This window comes from Spermophilus citellus, assembly GCF_964194105.1.
Source record: "Spermophilus citellus genome assembly, chromosome: X".
In the NCBI taxonomy this organism is placed as follows: domain Eukaryota; kingdom Metazoa; phylum Chordata; class Mammalia; order Rodentia; family Sciuridae; genus Spermophilus; species Spermophilus citellus.
The window spans coordinates 42,747,257-42,769,523 of record NC_138190.1 but is presented as its reverse complement, the minus strand read 5'-3'; the positions used below and the strand labels follow the sequence as shown (position 1 = coordinate 42,769,523).

Below are 22,267 nucleotides of genomic sequence, written 5' to 3'. Positions count from 1 at the left end.
TCTGTGCTTGTCCTTGCCTAGTGTGTGCAAGGCACTGGGTTACATCCTAGCACTGTAAAGAATGGGAGGAATGGTCAACAAGTGGGGGAAGGATAAAGGTAATGCATGTTATACCATGAAGCTCCAGTTGACTGTAGAAATAAATGAGACTTCAGCTCTGTAAACATACTGCAGATGGCTCAGACACTTCACATCATTGCACACTGAGTATGAGAGAAGTCGGAGACCTCACACCATGTCACAGAGTCAAAAATGGTTCAGGGATCTCACACTGTGGACACAGACCACAAAACAGCATAGATACCTCATACTCTGGCCAAAAATTGGCAAAAAGCTCAGATAACTCTCATAATGAAACATAGATACCAAAACATTTTATATACCTCATCCTCTGGTAACAAACTCCTGCCAAAATTTCAGAAACCACAGAGTCCTTGACACCTCAGGGAACTTCGACACTGGGATACTGACTCCAGACAACTCACATACTTCATGCCCTAGATATAGACCCTAAAACAGCTCAGAGACCTCACCACCTGGAATATAGGTAGAAAATCTGAACACACCTCATACACTTGACAAACTCCAAAAAAATTCAGACACCTGGACACAAACAGAATGCAGGTGACACTTGAGGTTACTGGCTAGAGGTTCTGCCTAAAAGACAAGCTGTTAATGGGGGGAAAGCAAGTGGGAAAAATGCTTAAAAACCTCATAACATGCGAACCAGGCCTGCAAAGTGTTCTGAGATCTTAACATCATAGCTCAGAGAGTCCAAACTTCATGGTCCAAATCATAAACACTTCTATAATGCCCCCAGGAACACTTTTAAAAGACTTTTTTAAAAATTCCAGAAACCTCAAACCCTCAAAGAAAGATTCCCAAACAGCTTTGAGACTTAACACCCTGTAACAAAGGCCCCCATACATTATAGACACCACAAAACCTGAGATGCAGATCTTACAAGATAGGGACCACATATCTTGGACATAGATTTCAAAATATTTCAGAGGGCTGGGTGCAGTGGTTCATGCCTGTAATCCCAGCAACTTGGGAGACCAAGGCAGGAGGATCACAAGTTTGAGGCCAGCCTCAGCAACTTAGTGAGGCCCCCAGCAAATTACAGAGACCCTGTCTCAAATAAATAAATACATAAATACATAAATAAATAAATAAAATGGATGGATGGGGATGTTACTCAGTGGTAAAGTGCCCCTGGGTTCAATCCCTGGTGACAAAAAATTAATCAAATTAAATTAAAATTGAAAAAAAGAAACAACATTTCAGAGGGTTAGAGATGTGGCTCAGTGGTAAACCACTTCCCTGGCACATGGAAAGTCCTGGATACCCCTCCTCCACATACACACAGAACCATTTCAGAGAACTCACAAGTCAGCACACAGACTCATAAATAGATTTAAGACTTCAGAACATAGAAGCAAACCCCCAAGAGACTTTATAGTCAAGAACACAGACACCAGGTATAGTGGCAAGTGCCTGTAATCCCAGTGACTCAGGAGGCTGAGACAAGAGGATCTCTAGCTCAAAGCCAAACTCAGCAACTTAGCAAGGCCCTAAGCAACGTCATGAGATCATGTCTCACGAAAATTAAAATAATAATAATAATAATAATAATAATAAGCTACTGAGGAGGTGGCTCAGTGGCTAAGGACCCCTGCGTTAAATCCCCTGTACCAGAAAAAAAAAAAAAAAAGAACACACACACCTTACACCTTGGAGAAGAGACACTGATACAACTCAGGAATCTTGCTACCTGGAAACACCCAGAATATATTAGACACAACACTCCCTAGAATTGAGACCACCACGAAGATCAGAAACTTCACACTTGGAAACAACCAAAATTACTCAAATACCTTCCATCTTGGAGCTCAGAATCCACATGAGCTAGGAAAACAAGCACACTGAGACTCAGAATATGAAACAGTAACTCTGAACAGAGCTATCCAACACCTCATAGACTATACACTAGATGCAGACCTCTAAAACATTTCAGACATCACATACCCGGAGATACAGTCCCGCTAGAGAACAAAGATGTCATAACTTGTAACACATTCCCATAAGTAAATTTGGAAATAGACCCCAAATAAATGAAGGATATCACCATTAAGAAAGTAATTCAGGACTGGGGATATAGCTCAGTTGGTAGAGTGCTTGCCTCACACCACACACAAAGCCCTGGGTTCAATCCCCAGCACCATAAATAAATTAAAGAAAAAAGAAAGTAATCCTAGCTGGGCACAGTGGCCCATACCTGTAATCCTAGCAGGAGAATTGCAATTTGGAGGCCAGCCTCAGCAATTTAGCAAGACCCTGTCTCAAAATTTTAAAAAAGGTGGGGGGGCGCTGGGGAAGTGGCTCAGTGGTAAAGTACATCAGGGTTCAATGTCCAATATTAGAGAGAAGAGAGAGAGAGAGAGAGAGAGAGAGAGAGAGAGAGAGAGAGAGAGAGAGAGAGAGATTGAAATAAAAAAGAAAGTAGTCCTGGGGCTGGGGGTAAAGCTCAATAGTAGAGTGTTTGCCTAGCATGCACAAGGTTCCAAGTTCATTCCCCAGCATTAGAGGAAAAACATAATCCCTACCAGGACAAAGACATTACATTTCTTATTTATTATATTATTAAAAATTATGATAAAATTGTCTAAACTAGACATAGTATCTGTGTATGAAAATTATACTTTTTAAAAAAGTTAACCAGCCAGGCACGTTGGCCCACACCTATAATCCCAGCAGCTTGGGAGGCTGAGGTTCAAAACCAGCCTCAGCAATTTAACAAGACCCTAAGCAACTTAGCAAGACCAACTCAAAATAAATATAAAATGGGCTGGGGTTGTGGCTCCATGACCCAGTAGTTAAGTGACTCTGGGTTCAATCCCTGGTACCCCCCCCCCAAAAAAAAAGTTTACCAATCCAATATTATGTGATTGTATTAGCTGGGTTCTCAGGGAAATAGAACCAGTAATGGTGATAGGTAGGCAGGTAGATAGAGTTAAGAGGAAACTCATAACTGGCTCATTCAATTGCAGGATCGAAAGTAGATTGTGGGACTGGGCTTACACCAGTCCCACAATCTACTTTCTGTAAATTGGGGAACTAGAGGAATTAATAGTATAATTCTCTTCCCATGCTGAAGGCTTGAGAACTTGGGGAGAGGGGGACTAGTGTAAGCCCCTAGCCCAAAGGCCCAAGAACCAGAAACTTCTGTGTCCCAAGGCAGGAGAAGATAAATATCCCTACTTCAGAATAGAGAAAAAGGATTCACCAGTCCTCTGCCTTTTAGTTCTATTTGGATGGCCCTCCAACAGATGGAATAGTGCCTTCCCACACTGATAAGGGTGGATCTTCTTATCTTTAGTCAGTCTACTGGTTCAAGTGCTAATCTTTTCTGGAAACACCCTCCCAGACACTCCCAGAAACACAGAAATGTTTTCTCAGCTATTTAGGCATCCCTTAATCCACTCAAGTTGACACATTGTGATGGTCCTCATTGTGATTTTAACTTGTTTCTCCCATAAATTAAGAAATTGAACATCTTTCATATTTATTAGACTTTTGGGCACCCTCTTCTCTTTTTTTTCTAAATATTTGTTTTAATTGTAGACGGACACAATAATCTTTATTTTATTTTTATGTGGTGCTAAGGATCAAACCCAGGGCCTCACACATGCTAGTCAAGTGCTCTACTGCTGAGCTCCAGCCCCAGCCCGGGCATCCTCTTCTTAATGAGTCTGTTCAAATCTGTTACCACTTATCTAGTGACTTTCTGCAGCTTGGAGCTATGATTGATTTGCTAACTCTTTGAAGTAGTGACTGGAATGAGGCTATTGTTAATTGACTGACTTTTCAGAGCATGTGTATGGATCTGAAGTTATTGCCAGTTAATTGTAGTTAGTTACTTGTTAACCAATTGAGATTTTGGTCACAAAACAGTCTTTTCCCATCTTCAATATGAAAAATAAATCTTTTAGGTCTGGGGACATAGCTCAGTGGTACAGAACCTGCCTAACATGCACAGGTTTGAGCCTCAGCATCTCAAAAATTAAGTAAATAAATAAATACTTTAAATCCTCAACCCTTTTGGTCTTCCCTTGGCCAACCAATAGGAAAGACCATAGAAGTGGTCCAAATCTTAACTTGGGTCCAGACACTACACACACACAAAAGTGGAGCTGGGTGCCGTGGTAGACACCTATAATCCCAGCAACTCCATAGACTAAGGCAGGAAGATCGAAAGTTCAAGGCCAGCCTCGGCAATTTAGGGAGACCTTGTCTCAGATTTTTTTAAAAATTATTTTAGATGTTGATCAACATTTATTTATTTATTTATTTATATGCGGTGCTGAGAATCGAACCCAGTGCCTCACACATGCTAGGCAAACACTCCATCACTGAGCCACAACCCAGCCCATTGTCCCAAATTTTTAAAAGAGCAGGGGATGTGACTCAGTGGTAAAGCACCTCTGGGTTCCATACCTGGTACCCCCTCCCCCCCAAAAAAAAGGTGTGTTTCAGGGCTGGGAATATAGCTCCATTGTAGAGTGCTTGCCTAGCATGTATAAAGCCTTGGGTTCAATTCCCCAGAACCACAAAAATATGTGTTTCGTGTACTACAGTATAAGCAAACACCAACAAAACTACCTGTCAGCTCAAGAAATAGAGCAGAAGGCTGGGCTGTGGCTCAGTGGTAGAGTGCTTGCCTAGCATATGTGAGGCACTGGGTTCAATTCTCATGCACCACATAAAAATAAATAAATAAAATAAAGATATTGCATCCATCTATAATTTAAAATTAAAAAAAAAAAGAAAGAAAAATAGAGCAGAAACATCAGCAAAGTTCCTCTGTGAGGGACCAGAGAGTGAGTTTTTAATTTTATTTTTCATTTACCCATTCAATAAATGTGTATGTGTGTGGGGTGTGTGTGTATTTTTTGCAGTACTGGGGATGGAACCCAGGGCCTCACACATGCTAGGCAAGTGCTCTACCACTAAGCTATACCCCAACCTCCCAGCAATGCCTGTTTTGAACAGTATATAACTGAACTCATATATTGTATATTTTTGTCTTGTTCCTTTCTTCAACATTATGTCTATGAGATGGATATATGTTGTATGTAGCTATTCATTCTCATTGTTATTTAATTAGTGAAGCAGAGGAGACCCCAACCAAAAGACCCTTACCATAATTAAGCAGAAACCCCCACCATATTTGTAACATAAGTTCCTCTTCTTGTCAGAAAGCTTCATAACAGAATATCAGCAAAAAAATTCTGCAAAATACTCATGGGATAGGACTTCCTATTTTTTGTGAGGACTAAGTTGCTCAGTCTTGCAAAAGTTAAGTTTGGCCACAGACTTGATGATGTTACTTCTGCTTTTGTGATAAAACTTGTAAAACCTCTGACTGATCTAAAAAAAAGTGAGACAAAAAGTACTTGACATTGAAAACTTGAAACCCTTCCTCTCACTGGGTATTAAGTTCAAAGAATTAGGTGATAGCCCCTCTGGACCCTGCAGCCAATAAACCTGCTTCCTGAGAAATTCTTGGGTGTCCTGCCTCTTCTGGCCTACATCAGTTAACAATTGCACAATTTGCTTATCTGTTTGCTTAGAGTAGAATTTCTACATCAACAGGTGCTATGGTTTGGATATGATTTGTGCCCTAAAGATTCATGTGCTGGAAGTTTGGTGCCCAATGAAATGGTATTGAAAAGGAGTGGGACCAGGGTTGGGAATATAGTTCAGTTAGCAAAGTGCTTGGCTTGCATGCACAAGGCCCTGGGTTCAATCCCCAGCACCACAAAAAAAAGGAGTGGGACCTTTAAGAAACAGGGCTAGCAGAAAGTGACTTGTCTTGAAAAGATTAATGCTGGTCTCAGGGAGAGGGTTAGGTCTCCCAGGACTCAATTATTTCCCATGACCATGTGTTTTTATAAAAGAGAAAGAATGAGGGGTGTAGTTAGGTGGTAGAGGGCTTGCCTATCATGAGCAAGGCCCTGGGTTCCATCTCCATTCCTAGAACTGAACAAAAAAGAGTGAGCCAGGGCCCTGCCCAGTCTTTTTCTTCCTCTCTCACCATGTGATCTCTATGTACCAGTCACTCACCTCTTGTCTCTCACCATATAATGTCCTGCCTCACCCACCTCAGAACCCTGCCACCGAGAAGGTCATCACCAGGTGCAGCCCCTTGATGGCAGACCAGAACCACAAGCCTAAATAAGCCTCTTTTGTGTGTGTGTGGTGCTGGGGATTGAACCCAGGGCTTTGTGCATTCGAGACAAACACTCTACCAACTGAACCATATCCCCAGCAAGCCTCTTTTCTTTATAATTACCTAGTCTGTGGTATTGTATTATTACAATACAATAAAAATGGACTAAAACACTGGGGATACAGATCTTTAAACATTATTAAATCATTCCAAATGGTTTCCAAAGCAGTTGTATCATTTTAAACACACACATTTTACATTTCATTTGAGACAAGGGATCCCTGTGTTGCCCAGGCAGGCCCCAAACTCCTAGGCTAAATGATCCTTCTTCCTCACCTCTCCAGTAGCTGAGATTACAGGTGAAGTCTGGGGTGCTGTGCTTAGATGTGTGTGTATGGGGGGGGGGGTTTCTGAGGATGGAACTAGGCCCTTGTGTGTGCTAGGCAAGCACCCTATCACTAAGCTACACTCCCAGTCTCTGGGCTTAGATTTTTTATTATTTATTTATTTATTTATTTTATTTTTTTAAACCAGCCACCCTGCTGGTTATTCCACATGTATTCAGATTCAAATTGGCAGGAAAATAGGTCTTTGTTGTTTGGTAGGGAAGATTGAACTCAGGGGCACTCGACCACTGACTGAGCCACATCCCTACCCCTATTTTATATTTTATTTAGAGACAGGGTCTCACTGAGTTGCTTAGTGCCTCACTTTTGCTAAGGCTGGCTTTGAACTCTTGATCCTCCTGCCTCAAGCCTCCTGAACCGCTGGGATTACAGGCATGCGCCACCATACCTGGCAAAATAGGTCTTTTTTAAAACCAATGAAGCAAAATAGAAGAAATTTTGTTTCAAAACGGCCATCATTTGGAGGCTCTGGGGAGAGAAGAACTTTTAAAAGAGGCAGCAAAATGAGATAAAAGGCAGAAAATATACATGTGCCGATATAGACAGCTGGGGCTGAGGGCAATCTCCACTCTTCTATTCCTTGGCTCCAGCCAGGTGGGGGCCCAGAGGGCAGGGTGGGGAAGGGGAGCCCTCAACCTTTACGGTAAAGTTTATCAGAAGGTTATCTTTAATTTCAGTCTGTTTCAAAATGTGGGCACATATTTCTTTATACCAGCTAGGGAGTTGGCACTTCATTCCACATTCTTCATGCCCTACATGGAGCAATGACTTGCAGGCAAATCCTGGGTTCCTTCTCTAAGGCGTCTGCCCTCACCAAGCCACTCTCCAATGCCCAAGGCCATGCGTGCCCCCCAACTCCCTGTACAGACTGGGTACATTTGGTGAATATTTTCTGAACACAAATGAAACCCTTAATGATAGTATTGATGGTTTAAATCCTCATTTAAAAACTGAGCTGGGTGCAATGGCACATGCCTGTAATCCCAGCAGCTCAGGAGGTGGAGACAGGAGGATTACAGATTCAAAGCCAGCCTCAGCAAAAGAGAGGTGTTAAGCAACTCAGTGAGACCCTGTCTCTAAGTAAAATACAAAATAGGGCTGGGGATGTGGCTCAGTGGTCAAGTGCCCCTAAATTCACTCCCTGGTACAAAAAAAAAAAAAAAAAACACAAAACCGAGTCATAGCCAGGTGAGGTGGCACATGCCTGTATGATCCCAGCAATTCAGGAAGCTGAGACAGGAGGATCAGAAATTCCAAGGCCAGCCTGAGAGGCTTAGCAAGACCCTGATTAAAAAAAAAAAAAAAAAAAAAAAAAAAAAAAAAAAAAAAAAAAGATGAGTCTGGGAATCCCAGTGGTTTGGGAAGCTGAAGCAGGCAGATTGGAAGTTTGAGGCCAGCCTGAGCAATTTAGCAAGGCTCTAAGCAACTTAGCAAGATCCTATCTGAAAATAAAATTTAAAAAAAGGTTGGCTTAATGGTAGAGCACTTGCCTAGCATGTGTGAGGCCCTGGGTTCGATTCTCATCACCACATATAAATAAATGAATAAAATAAAGGTCCATCAACATCTAAAAAATATTTTTTAAAGGGGGTTAAAGATGTAACTCAGTAGTAGAATGCTCCTGAGTTCAATCCCCAATACAAAAAAAAAAAACAAAACAAAACAAAACAAAACAAAACACCTGGGCCATAATAGGAATATCTAAATAAACATCCGTTAATCAAATCAAGCCTCCATGTATGAAAGACAGCATTCAATACTTGTCTTTTTGTATCTGGCTTATTTCACTTAACATAATGTTCTCCAATTCTATCCATTTTGCAAAAGACAGGATTGAATTCTGTAACTCGGAACAATACTCCATTGTGTATATATATACTATAGAGTTATGAAAAATAACAAACCTACAAAACAGCCCCCATGGAAAAGCAGAGACACAATGCAGCTCTGGGGGAGGGAGGAGAAACTAGCCCAGCATTAACCTTCCAGTAAATCCTTTCCTGATTACAATGGGCCCTGAAGGAAGGAGGCGAATACTGAAACTCTGGGAGATAATAAATTCCAGAAAAAAAATGCCCATACCTCACAATCTGGACTCCTATCTCTCCAAGTAACAATGAGTTTCAATCTTTTACAGCTGCCCTCCTGAGTTAAAAGTTTTAACCTACTTAACTAGCCCCTGACTATCTGAATGGCACACCCACAAGTTACAATGATGAAACCACCCTAATTATACCCTATAAAACCAAAATCCTCTCTGTAACTGATGGCCATTTTCACAACCAGAAAATGAGTCCCTATGATACCTTGAGCCCTCCAAGAACAATAAATGGCTTCCCTGAATCTGTTGAGGTCTGAAGCCATTATTTTGTGCTTACATATACCACACTTTTTTTGATCCATTTATCTATTTTTGAGCACCTAGATTCACTCTATATATTAGTTCCTGTGAATAATACCTCATTAAACAATACATGTTATCAAACATAAAATATTAGCCAGGCATGGTGGTGCATGCCTGTAATCCCAGTGGCTCAGAAGGCTGAGGCAGGAAAATTGTGAGTTTAAAACCAGCCTCAGCATCATAGCAAAGCCCTAAGCAGCTCAGCGAGACTCTGTCTCTAAATAAAATACAAAAAAGGGCTAGGAATGTGGCTCAGTGGTTAAGTGCCCCTGGGTTCAATCCCCAGTGTCAAAAAAAAATAAATATTAGTTCTTTAGTACTGGGAATTGAACCCAGGTCCTCATACACTCTATCACTGAGCTATACCCCCAGCCCTAAATTATTTTTTTTAAATCTATTAGGGCTGGAACTGTAGTTCAGTGGTAGAACACTTGCCTAGCATGTGTGAGGCACTGGATTCGATCTTCAGTACCACATAAAAATAAATAAATAAAATAAAGGTATTGTGTCCATCTACAACTAAAAATATATTTATAAAAAAAGTTTAGGGCTGAGGATATAGCTCAGTTGGTAGGGTGCTAGTCTCACATGCACAAGGCCCTGGGTTCAATTCCCAGCACCACATACACACACACACACACACACAAAAAAAAAAAAAAAAAAAAAAAAGTTTAAAAGAACAATTAAGGGGCTGGGGCTCAGTGGTAGTGCACTTGCCTGGCATGTGTAAAGCACTGGGTTCGATTCTCAGCACCACATATAAATAAATAAAATAAAGGTCCATCAACAACTAAAATAAATCTATTATATAAATGGTGCTACACATTCATAACCCCAGGGACTTGGGAGGTTGAGGCAGGAGGATAGTAGGTTCCAGGCCAGCCTGGGAAATGTGGAGAGACCTATCTCAAAGTAAAAAAAAAGATGTGGCATGTAGCCCAGTGGTAGAGTGCCCCTGGGTTCCACCTCTAGTACTGCAAATGAAAAAAAAAAAAAAAAAAAAAACAACCTTCTCACCATAAGAGATTATAAATGTTTGAAATGTGAGGTGATAGAGAAGTGCTGACTGCCATGATTTGATATTTGCACATTATATATATGTGTGTGTGTGTGTGTGTGTGTGTGTGTGTGTGTGTAATATCACATTGGGCCACATAAATATGTACAAATATTATGCATCAATTAAAAACTTAAAAATCTGTCTCTTTCCAAAAATATTTGAATTAATGGAGAGGAATGATTCAGTTTGGTTTTAGTCATGAAACTAACATTAGCAATTTTTTTTTCTTTTTGGTTTCTTGTACTGAACCCTGGTCTTGGACCGTGCACATTTTAGATAAGCATTCTGCCACTGAGCCACATGCCTGACCCTCTTTAAGTTAAATGCATTTATTTATTTATTTATTTATTTTTATAAATTGAACCCAGGGACACTTAACTACTGGGCTACACCCTTAGTCTTTTTATTTTTTGAGACAATGTTTCCCTAAGTTGCCAAGGGTCTTGCTTTATTTCTGAGTTGGTCTCAAGTTTGTGATCCTCTACCTCAGCCTCCTGAGTAGCTGAAATTATAAGCCTGTGCCAATACACCCAGGCAACATTAGCAACTTTAAAAATTTTTAAATATCTTCATTTTATTAATTTACTTTTAGGTGGTGCTGAGGATTGAACCTAGTGCCTCACATATGCCAGCCAAGCGCTCTGCCACTGAGCTACAACCCCAGCCCCACATTAATAACTTTTAAATTAATGTCTACTGTGCTTTTTGTTACTTATAAAAGTATGAATAAACATACATAAATATAAATATATAAGTATAAAAGTATGAATCATAATATAGGGTCATCTTAGAGATCAGGGCCAAACTCAAGTGTGATGTTTCCAGAAGAAAACTGATTTGATAGACTATGTCAAGATAGGAAGATGAAATTCCTGGCCTCTTTCCCATATCTTCTTGATCTCGGTGCTGCTTCTATGCCATGGTCAGGTGTGGAGTCTGGAGATTCATATTCTAGCTGTTGAGTCTTTGACTGTCATGTGAATCCCATGAGCCTTTTTTTCCTTCAGTCTGATGGGGAGTCTTAAAGACCACTGTGATTTGTCAGAGGGTCACAGTTTTGGGAGACTCACAGCCTTGAAAATGAAATATCTTTGGGGAATTAAATCATCTTTCTCCGAATATAACACATTTGAAAATTATTGTCTATTCTGGGGATGTAGCTCGGTGGTAGAGTGCTTGCTTAGCAGGCACAAGGCCCTGGGTTCCATTCTAAGTCCTGCAAAAATAGATAGATAGATAGATAGATAGATAGATAGATAGATAGATAGATAGATAGATAGACACATAAAAGTTGTTATTAGAATATGACAGATTGCAGTAAAGCACACTCTACCAGCCTCATTTTTACATAACTACCTCTTTAAAGGCCCTGTCTCCGGCTGGGGTTGTGGCTCAGTGGTAGAGCACTTGCCTAGCACGTGCGAGGCCCTGGGTTCAATCCTCAGCACCACATAAAAATAAATAAATAAAATAAAGATACTGTGTCCAACTACAATTGAAAAATAAATATTTTTTAAAAATAAAATAAAGGCCCTGTCTCCAAATACAGCCATATTCTAATATATTGGGGTTTAGGTTGTCAACATATGTTTTTGAAAAGGTTACAATTCAATCCATAACAGCCAGAGATGAATTTTTATATGTACCAAAGATGGAGGAAGAGAAGAAAGTAGGTGGGTCTGGGCTGTAGTAGCTTGCTCTTGGGAGACCTCACCGAAGGACAGGATGTCCAGTAAATGACCATCATGGGAATCAGTACAAGTTTTGGCAATGTAAATGCATAGCCATGACCTCACTTTGGTAAAAAAATTTAATAATGCTGTTTATTATGAAAAGTGCAAAAAATGCAGAAAAAACAAAAAAGATGAAAACAAAAAAAAATCACTCTAGGGCTGGGGATATAGCTCGGTGGTGGAATGCTTGCGTAGCATATGTGAGGCCTTAGGTTTGATTCCCAGCATTACAGGGGGAAAAAAAACACTCTAAATCCCACTGCCAATAAATAGCCATCACTCATGCCACTCTGTCTCCTTAGACACAGATAGAAGGTGAGACCACTCTTTAGACTGAAAGTCAGAGAAACAGAAACAAAAGCAATTTACAGAAATGACCATACTGACTGTACATACTATTTAGCTTAAGTAAAAGGTACTACATTCTTCTTCAAAGGGATTAAGAAAAACAAATGGACATTGTATCAGTTTCCTATTGCTGCTGTAACAAATTACCAAACTTAGTGACTCAAAACAGCATAATTTTTCTATCACACCTTTCTAGAGGTTAGAAGGCTGATATGGGGGTAAGCAGGGTTATGTTCCCTTCTAATGGGTTTGAGAGAGAATCAGTCTCTTGGCCTTTTTCAGATTCAAGAGGTTCCCCCCTCCATTCCTTGGCTCATGACCCCTTCCCTCACCATCAAAGCTAGCAACTGCAGTTAAGCTTTTCTTACATTGCATTTCTTCTGCCCTTGAGAAATTGATGTGACTCCATTTTTAAAAATGAATAAATAACTTCTAAGCACATACCCACCCTGCTGAGTTGTTTGTCTGCAAATAACAGGAGAGATCTGTGATGCCAGGTGTCCCTGACTCAGTCAGGCTAGGTGAGGACCCATAGCAACCCCCTAGAAACCACCAATCAGCATGAGACAGGGAAAATACCTGGAATGCCAGATGACCCCCAAGTAGTTTATGGTGGTTGATAACATGTTGGGAAACCATGTAGTTTAGCATGTACACCCCTCGTGGCCTAAACCAATCAGTTCAAATGAATCCCCCTCTTGTACTAACCAATCACCCCTACCCAACTTGTTCCCACCATTGAATGTGCTAATCAATGTTAAGAGCTGTTTGGGGACTGGGGTTGTGGCTCAGTGGTAGAGTGTTTGCCTAGTACATGTGAGGCCCTGGGTTCGATCCTCAGCACCACATAAAAATAAATAAAATAAAGGTATTGTGTCCAACAACAACTAAAATAAATATTTTTTTTAAAAAGGGTTGTTGTTTGATCTTCCCACAGTATGGAATGATTTGCTGTCTGATGTTGTGATGCATAGAATATCCCCCCAAAACCTAAAAAATCTCACTGAACAAAGGACCAGGACTCACTCCCTGGGACCACTAGGTCAGAAACGGTTGTGAGTCCAGGCTCGAGCTTGCAATAAAGACTCTTATATGATTGCATCGAATTCGGCTCCTGGAGGTCTATTGGGGTCCCACGAATCTGGCATAACACCCTCTGCCTCTTTTACTTTGTGTGGGGGAGTGGGGGGGGGGTATTTGTGTGTGTTGCTGGGGACTGAATCCAGGACCTGGAACATGCTAGGCAAGTATACTACCCCTGAGCTACATCCAGGCCCCCTTTTTCAAATTTTATTTTGAGCCAGGTTCTGGCTAAATTGCCCAGATTTGGCAACTTGCTATCCTCCTGCGTCAGTTGCTGGGATTACAGGCATGTGCCACCATGCCTGGCCCTTTATTTTAAGGAATTCTGTGATTATATCAGACCCACTAGATGATCCAGCATAACCTTCCTATTTTAAGGTCAACTGATTATCAATTTAATTCCATGTGCAATATTAAATCCCCCTTGCCACAGAATATAACATATTCACAGGTTCTGGGGTGGGGACATTGTTGTACCTAACATAGAGACTACTAAACTCCCCTGAAAGTTTTTCTGACAACATCCTCTATGTTTAAACTTTCATAATTCTCTAAGTTGGGCTGGTGGTGTAACTCAGTGGTGGAGCACTTGCCTAATATACACAGGCCCGAGTTCCAACCAGTGCTGGAAAAAACAAACAAACAAAAAAATAAAACCTTCATGATTCTCTAAGTTTAAAAAATGTTATAACAAACATTTATCAGAAAATATCCTTTTGTCTGAACCAGCAACTGGAACAAGCTTGACCAATAATTAACACAATAGATGAGCTCAAAAAAGAGGAGATGGGATTCAGGCTGGCAGGCACTGACATGGAAGACCAAGGTTCTATGACCAAGAGGCTTGTGGGATGTCTTTTGTGCTCATCATGGCTACCTTTTGCAATGCACCTGCACCTGCATCTATGTTGAGTGGAGGACACAGGGCACTTCAGAGAGGCTAGGTAAAACTTGCTCAAGGCCAAACAGCCAGTAAGTAACAGGGCTGATTCAACACCAAGCCCCCTGATCCTAGAGGCCAGGTTCTTGTTAGTTTGTTTGTTTGTGATGCAGTATTAGAGATCAAATCTACAAGTAGCATACTACTCAGCTCCATTTCTAGTCTTTTTATTTTTTTATTTTGAAACAAGTTCTGACTAAGTTGCCAGGGCTGGCCTTGAATTTGCAATCCTCCTGCGTCAGCCTCTCAAGTAGCTGAGATTACAGGCATGTGCCAATGTGACCCACTTAAAGGCCAGGTTTTTACCACCACCCCATGTTGACTCATGTTAGTAGTGAACTGTGGTCGAAAGACTGCTCTTCTTCCTGAGAAGGGAATGCTGGCCACCTAGGTCCCAGCAACACACACACACACACACACACACACACACACACTTCTAACTCTTGGAATTGTGAATGTGACATTTCATGGTCAAAAAGTTTAAGATCTGGAGAGATTATCTGGCTGGGCACTAAATGTGATCATAAGCATTTTTTTGTGTGTGTGCTGGAGATATAATTCAGGGCCTACACAAGCACTCTACCACTGAGCCATACCCCAGACCCCACAAGTTTTCTTATAAGATGAAAGCAGAAGGAGATTGTACAGACAAAATATTGGAAAACACACACACACACACACACACAAGGAGCTGATATGACCATAAAGGCAGAGATTGGAATAATAAGGTCACTAGCCAAGAAAAGCTGACAGCCACTGGAAACTAGAAGAGGCAGGAGACAGATTATACCCTAGAGCCTGTGGGAGTGCAGCCCTGCCAACGCCTTGCCTTTGGACTTCTGGCCTGTGGAACTAAGAGAGAATCTTTCTGATGCTTTGATGTGGCATTTGACACCAAGACAGAGACACAGTAGGTGTTCAACAAATAATTATAATAAATAATATAAACATAATAATAATATAAAAGGAAGTTGTGCTCAGTGGCTACTCAGGAGACTAAGTTAGGAAGATCATTTGAGCCCAGGAGTTCAAAACTTGCCTAGACAGCGAGAACCTGTCTCAAAATAATAATAATAATAAAATAGTAAAGTAAGAAAGGCAAGCAGGAAGTGGGGAAGGAGTACAGAGAGACAAGGCCATCCACATAACTTTGGTTTTTTTCTTGTAGGAATGACGGAGACACAAACCCTATGGCCTCAGGACTGGAAGAGCAAGGTTGATTCTGTACTCCACCTGTAGGTAGCAGTGAAACATTGGACAGAGGGAAAGTGGAAGGTCACTCTCTCCTAGGACTCCAAGGCAGATAAGGCATGGAGCCTCTGAGTGACTACAATCAGGGTGTGAGCCCTGAAGCCAGCTCTAGCTCCCCTGGTAAACACACATTCCTCTTGTCTTTCTCTGCCACCTTCACACACACACACACCACATACACACACACACCACACACACACACACACACACACACACACACACACACACACACACTGTCACCTGACTTCATAGGGCTCCTAAAGCCCCAGGAATGTCAAATTTACCTTTATCTTCTGTCCTCTGTGAGCCCACATACCAATTTAGGGTTATGAAGTCCAGCAGTGACCATCTTGTCTAATTCCTTCACTGACCAAATGGGGAAACTGAGACACAGAGAGGACCAGGGATCTGTTCAAGGGTACTTGGCATGAGCATGACAGCAGCAACAGAGCTGAGGCTGGAAACCACTATGTAAGGCCCAGAAATGGCCCTCTGCTCTGCCCCAGAGTCCCTTGTACACCCTCCGAGTGACCTCTTCCAGGACAACAAAAATGATCTTGATTCTCCAGGGAGGAAAAAATCCTTGTCCTTGATGGGTAGAGGGAAATCCAAGTCAAATTGCCTCTGGATCTTCACAGTCACTGTGATTTTAGTAGTGTCCCCTCCCAGGTATGTATGCTGAGAAGCATCCAAAAATTCACATGTAAACATAGAATTATCCACACCTCAGTCTCTGACCTCAGAGGTGCCCCCATCATCCTCTCTCTTTCTCTCTTTCCCCTATTTATTTATTTATACCAAGGATTAAACTCAGGAGCACTTTACCACTGACTTATATCCCAGCCCTTGTTATTTTTTTTATTTTGAAACAGGTTTTTGCTAAATTTATGAGGGTCTTGCTAAGATGCTGAGGTTGGCCCTGAACTTGCAATCCTCCTGCTTTAGTTTCCTGAGTCTCTGGGATTATAAATGAGTGCTACCACACCCAGCTCATTCTCTCTTTGGCCACAGGTATGTCCATACCCCTAACACTGAAATCACAAGAGTGTCCATAACATACCACAGGACTGGTCCCACCTCAGTACTTTTTACCCCAGAAGTATCCCTACCCCAATCTGTGTGACATCAGGAGGGCCCATCCACAGTGTGTGATCTTAGGAGTAGCCACTGCCCAATGTGTTTAACATTATGAGTGTCCCAAACCCTCTTGTGTGTGACCCTAAGTGTGTCTACTCTTCAGTGTGGGTGGCCCTTGGACTGTGGGTGTATGTGACTCTAAGCCTGTCCATACTGCAGTCTAAGTAACTCCATGGATGTCTAATCCCCCAACTTTGTGACCCAGTTCTGTCTACCAGCACTCTGTGTGACTTCTCATTTATCACTTCTTGGGCTGTCTGAGCCCAAGAGTGCCACCTCCCAGTCTATCTCAGATCAGGGATGCCCACGTTCCAATCTGACACATACCAGGGTTCTCCAATCTGTATGAAAGGGTGTCTATATTACCAACTCTTCAACACCTAGAAAGCCACACTTGGTATGTGTGCCCTAAAGAGCACCCACTAGCCAGTCTGGGTGACTCAGGAAGGTCTACTCTTCATTCTGTGACCCCAGATGAATTCTGTAATAAATCTGTCCCTGGGAATGTATATACCCCAATCACTGTGACCACAAGACTGCCTACATCCCAGTTTGACTGTAAGAGTGGTTACACCCTAGAAGTCAACCCTAGAAATCTGCCTCTAGAAGCATCTGCATCCCATTCTGCATGACCCCAGAAGTGTGTATTCTCCAGTGTGTGTAATTCCAGGAGTGCCCACTCCTCAGTGTATGTGACTTTTGGAAGGTCCAAAAGTAACCCAAGACTGTTCACACTGAGGTGTATGCTACCTCATACCATGTTCACATTCTAGTCTGTTAGCACATGTGCAAGTGCACATCCCTATCTGTGTAACCTTGGAAGTATTCACACCTGCCTCCGTGCAACTCCAGGGCTACCCACACCCCTGTCTAAAATGGTGTGTTGGGGTTTGGGATGTGGCTCAAGTGGTAGCATGCTTACCTGGCATGCGTGAAGCACTGGGTTCGATCCTCAGCACCACATAAAAATAAATAAAGATATTGTGTCTAACTAAAAAAAAATTTAAAAATTTAAAAATTAAAAAAATAAAGATATTGTGTCCACCTAAAACAAAAAGCTAAAAAAATAAACACTTTTTTAAAAATGGTGTGTCCACCCAACAGCCTTGTAATCCAAGAAGTATCTACCAGATTGCTCAATGGTAGATTCCAAACCACTAGGTCCCTCATCACCACCACTTCTACACAACCTCTATGGGTGTGACCTCTGAGGGGCTGTTCATGCCTGAATTCAGTGGATCATTTTTTTTCCCTAGCTCTCTCCAACATTGTTACATGGTCTTCTATTCCTATTTCTCTTTTTTCTCCTCAGTGGACCATTCCATTCCCATCTCCTCCTTCCCAACCATTTGCAAACACACACACACATGCACATGCACACATACATGCCTGGGCTCAGAAACATGAACTTCCACCCTCCAAGGCTGACCCAACTATGACCACTGCTGAGTGCCCATTCTGCTAACAGCAGAGACCAACACCAAGTCCTTTATGTTACTCCATTTGCCAGGATGGTCAGTCAGCTCCCTCGTGACAGGGTGATTCCATTGTACAGCTTCCACTGCAGAGGGGACAGTGTTTTGTTCTTACTGGAACAGATACTCTGGGTACAGATTGGCCCTCCCTGTATGCACTCCTCCTGTTGAAACTACCATCTGTGGACTTACAGTACCTCAGCCATTCCCATGCTGTTCCACATGGCATTACTTATCAGGGAATTCACTCCATAGCAACTGAAGTGTGGCAATGGGCCCCTGCTCATGGAATTCACTGATCTTACCATGTTCCTAGTCATCCTAGAACAATTAGTCTGAAAGAACTATAGAATGGCCTATAGAAAACTCAGTTACAGTGCCAGCTAGGATGCAATATCTTGAATGGCTGGGGCAATGTTCCCCAGAAGGTTGTATATGCCCTGAATTAGTATCTAATATGTGATGCTGTTCTCTGATAGCCAGGATTTATGAGTCCAAGAATCAAGGGGTGGAAACGGAAGTGATACCACTTACCATTACCTCTAGTGACCCACTAAGTGCAATGTTTGCTTCCTGTTGCTGCTACTTTATATTCTGCTGGCCCAGAGAGCTTAGTTCCAGTGGGAGGAATCCTGCCACCAAAGACATAACAATGGTCCCATTGAACTGGAAGTTAAGACTGCCAACAGACCACTTTGGGCTCCTCATGCCTCTGAGTCAGCAGGCAAGGAGTGGGTTACAAAGTTGGTTGGGTTGACAGACCCATCCTGACCACCAAGGTGATCTGGACTGCTACTCCACAGTGGAGGTGAGGAAAAGTATGTCCGGAACATAGGAGGTCTCTTGGGGCATCTCTTAATATTCTCGTGCCTGTGTCTAAGGTTAATGGAAAACTATAACAACCCAATCTACTCAGGACTATGAATGGCCCAGACTCTTTGGGGATGAAGATTTGAGTTGCCCCGCCCAGGGGAAGAACTATAACCAGTTGAGGTGCCTGCTGGGAAAAAAAAAAGAAAGAAATGCAGACTGGGCTGGATGCAGTGGCATACCTACCATCCAGCCACTCAGGAGGCTGAGGCAGGAGGATCTCAAATTCAAGGCCAGCCTCCGCAACTTAGACCCTGTCTCAAAATAAAAAATAAAAAGTGTTGGTCTGGGGATGTAGCTCATTGGTAAAGCATTCCTAGGTTCAATCTCCAGTACCAAAAAAAAAAAAAAAAAAGCAAAATAAAGATAAAAAGGACTGGGAATGTAGCTCAGTGATAAAAATCTCCTGGGTTCAATCCCCAGTACAAAAAAAAAAAAAAAATTAAAAAGAGAAGAAATACAGCCTGGGTAGTGGAAGGAGGTAGTTATGACTACCAGCTGTGACCACAAGACCAGTTACAGAACTAAGGACTATTAGTGTCAGAAACATTTCCTCCTTATTTTTTCTGAATATGTTTGTGCATATATAGCAAATATATTTTCTTCCTTTTTCTTTGGTACCAGGGATTGAAATCAGGGGCACTCTACCACTGAGCCACACCCCCAGCCCCATTTTGTATTTTTTTTTTTTATTTAGAGACAGGGTCTCACTGAGTTGTTTGGCAGCTCCATTTTGCTGAGGCTGGCTTTGAACTCAGGATCCTCCTGCCTCGGCCTCCCGAACTGCTTGGATTGCAGGCATGTGCCACCATGCCTAGCTGTCTTTTATTTCTTACCTCTATTATTCCCTTAGTGTGTAATGTAAGATAGGTTGACTTTAAGTCTTGTTAAGTTTACATTACAATATTTAAATGGTGGGATATTAAAGAACAGTAAATATCGCTCAAGGACTTCACCTCCTCTTCTGGGGAAGGACTTGTGCATTCTCAGTTGTATGCAGGATAGTTGGATCATGTTAGGTAAAATGATGATGACCTTTTTATTGTTTTCATTTGGAGATTAAGTATGATTCAAGGAGAGGCATGTGAATGGCAAGTGGATAAGAGGTGAATTTTGATAGTTTGATGTTTCCACTTGACTGGGACACAGAGTTCTCTGATTAAACATTATTTCTGGGTGTGACTACCAGGCTGTTTCAGAAGGAGGTTAGCATTTGAATTGTGGACTGCAGATTGCTCTCCCATTGTAAGAAGGCCTCTTCCAATCCTTTGACAGTTTGAATAGAACAAAAGGTGGAGGGAGGGGGAATTTGCTTGCTGCTTGACTGCTTGAGCTGGGAAGTGTCTTCAGCCCTCAACAGGGAGCTATCCATCAGCCCTCTTGTTCTCAGAACTACACCACCAGCTCTTGTGGGCCTGCAGCTTATCTGCAAAATGGCAGATTGTGGTACTTCTCAGCTCCCATAATTGTTAAGAGCCAATTCCTTATAATAAATCATATATTGGTTCTCTTTCTCCTGTTGATTCTGTTCTCTGGAGAACCCTAATAATCCCCAGCAATTCCACTTGTACCTCTAACACTGAACACAAGTGCACATAGTCATGTACATGAACAGTGGGGGAAAACTGTGTGAAAGGCCAAAGATTTGTGCAACCTGAAGAGAAACATGAGTGGGAAAATCTGCTGAATGTCCATGTATAGTCCCTGATCATTGCAGGGTGAAATGAATGATGGGGGATAATGCTCTGCCATAGAGCACCCTCTTCATGTGATACAGAATAAACGGGACCTGAGTGTACCCATGGGACTGTGTGCCTTCTACAGGACACTATGTAAACGAGGAAAAGCCAGATAGGGGGTTGGTTGCTGTGACCATGTGTGCATGAGGGCACATACAAATGCTATGTAGGGAAAGTATCTAAAAGTAAACACCAGAAATTGAGCCCCAGTTTTTATTTTGGAGGAGTGGGGGCAGGGATGCCCTGCATAGTCAATGTACTGATGTGCTGTTCAAATCTTTTATACAAACCTGTATTCGCCTGTATATTTGTGCAACTCTTTTTAAAGGAAAATCCTATGCTTAATGTTCTCATATACAGAAGCTACAGCAAAATAAGGGGGAAAAGGGAGGTTGGGTATCATAAAGAGAGAAGGAATATCAATGGAGTTAAAGGAGATTGAGGAGGGAGGAGAGACAGGAAATGCTAAATGCATTAACAAAATTATGCTCTGTGCATGTATAAATTTACCACAGTGAATTCCACCTTTATATCTATAAAGCACCAATTAAAAATATATAAATGGGTGCAAGTAGACTCTTAGATGGGGCTGGGGATGTGGCTCAAGTGGTAGAGCGCTCGCTTGGCATGCGTGCAGCCCGGGTTCGATCCTCAGCACCACATACAAACAACGATGTTGTGTCCGCCGATAACTAAAAAATAAATATTGAAAAATTCTCTCTCTCTCTCTCTCTCTCTCTCTCTCTCTCTCTCTCTCCCTCTATCACTCTGTCTTTAAAAAAAAGTAGACTCTTAGAGTAGAAGAAGGGGAATAGAGGGCAGGAGGAGAGGAGGGAAAGGGAAGCACTGGGACTGAAATGGATTAAATTAAACTCTATGCATGTATGATTATATCAAAATGAAACCAACAATTATGTACAAATATAATGCACCAATAACAGAAAAAAAACAATACCCACAGTGTGAAACATTTGTGTTGCAGGGGGGAGGATGTGTCTAGGAGGAAGAATCTCAAACTCACCTGTCCCTGGAACCAGACAGGTAACCTGTAAGAGCCAAGAATGCTCAGCTCAGGGTGAGGAGAATGGCAATGGGCCAGGTGAATGTTCTCTGACTCTCAACAGTGAAGGGGGAAGGTGGGGTGAGGGCTGAGTATGGATGGTGGATGGGGAAGACCCCAGATTTCGTGCCCCAGTAGAATTCAGAAACATCACACTCTGGGGCACAAAACTCTGGCTTTTTGTTTGTTTGTTTGTTTGTTTGTTTTTGCAGTGCTAGGATGGAACTCAAGGTCTCCAGCATGCCAGGCAAGTACTCTGCCACTGAGCTACATCCCCAACCCCAGAACTCTGAATAACTTAGAAATCTTCACTTAGAAGCTGGATTTGGTAGCTTGTGCCTGTCATACCAACTGCTTGGGATGTTGACTTGAACCCAGAAGTTCAGGGCCAGTCTAGTCAACATAGAATAAAACCTGTCTAAAACAAAACAAAACAAAAACGAGAGAAAAGAAATCTTTTTAAAAAATATTTTTTAGTTGTAGTTGGACACAATACCTTTGTTTTATTTATTTATTTTTATGTGGTGC

The 22,267-nt window shown here is 41.9% G+C and overlaps 1 long non-coding RNA gene across 2 annotated transcripts in view; it reads right to left on the bottom strand.

The window, feature by feature from the left end:
- The window catches only part of LOC308639016, a 46,209-nt gene that overhangs the window by 22,926 nt on the left and 1,016 nt on the right, over positions 1 to 22,267 (bottom strand). The window lies entirely within an intron of this gene.